At 46.2% G+C, this 604-nt stretch overlaps 1 pseudogene; it reads left to right on the top strand.

Annotated features, from left to right (window-relative positions):
• Positions 1 to 604, top strand: part of LOC119591132 — a 2,495-nt pseudogene that overhangs the window by 499 nt on the left and 1,392 nt on the right.

Below are 604 nucleotides of genomic sequence, written 5' to 3'. Positions count from 1 at the left end.
GAACAAAACACCGTGTTAGTCAACTGCTTTGTTAACATTATCCATAAGTGCCCTTTACATGACTGGGTAATTCTATGAGCCTATGGAATGTGAATATTAGTCTCACAACCAATCTCAAGTATTTGTTCAAGTTCATCATATATAAAACACTAATGAAACTCACGTTTGAACAGCTGGAAAATTAACACTACAGATTATTGATGATTGGACATACAAGTAACTGAACGTAACATGGATGACTAAACATAGTATGCACTGCCGCACAAACAAATATAAGTAGACGGAATGGTTAATAACTGGCCCCCGCGCGTCTCTTTGCAGGACGCGCCACTCATGGATATCTGCGGCCTCTTCCTCTTGTTCTTCGTCATCCTTAGCCGCGACGCCTTCGTAAGAAGTACCGAAGGAACCAAGGAGAGTCGGACCGAAAAGCCAGCCGGAAGGAGACTGTAGAAACGCCATACTCGGAAGACGCAGGGGAAGTCTTGACCCCGTGGGAGCCAAGGTCATGGCTGCCAGAGCAGAGAAAGAGGCAGCTCCTTATACGAAGTCAAGGTTCGTCTTGAACGGACAATAAAGCGGGGTTGCGGTGGGTGCATCCAGG

The sequence above is a fragment of the Penaeus monodon genome, chromosome 28 (genome assembly GCF_015228065.2).
Source record: "Penaeus monodon isolate SGIC_2016 chromosome 28, NSTDA_Pmon_1, whole genome shotgun sequence".
NCBI classification, from domain to species: Eukaryota; Metazoa; Arthropoda; class Malacostraca; order Decapoda; family Penaeidae; genus Penaeus; species Penaeus monodon.
Note: the sequence above shows the minus strand (reverse complement) of the source record. Positions and strands in the feature narration are given on the sequence as shown.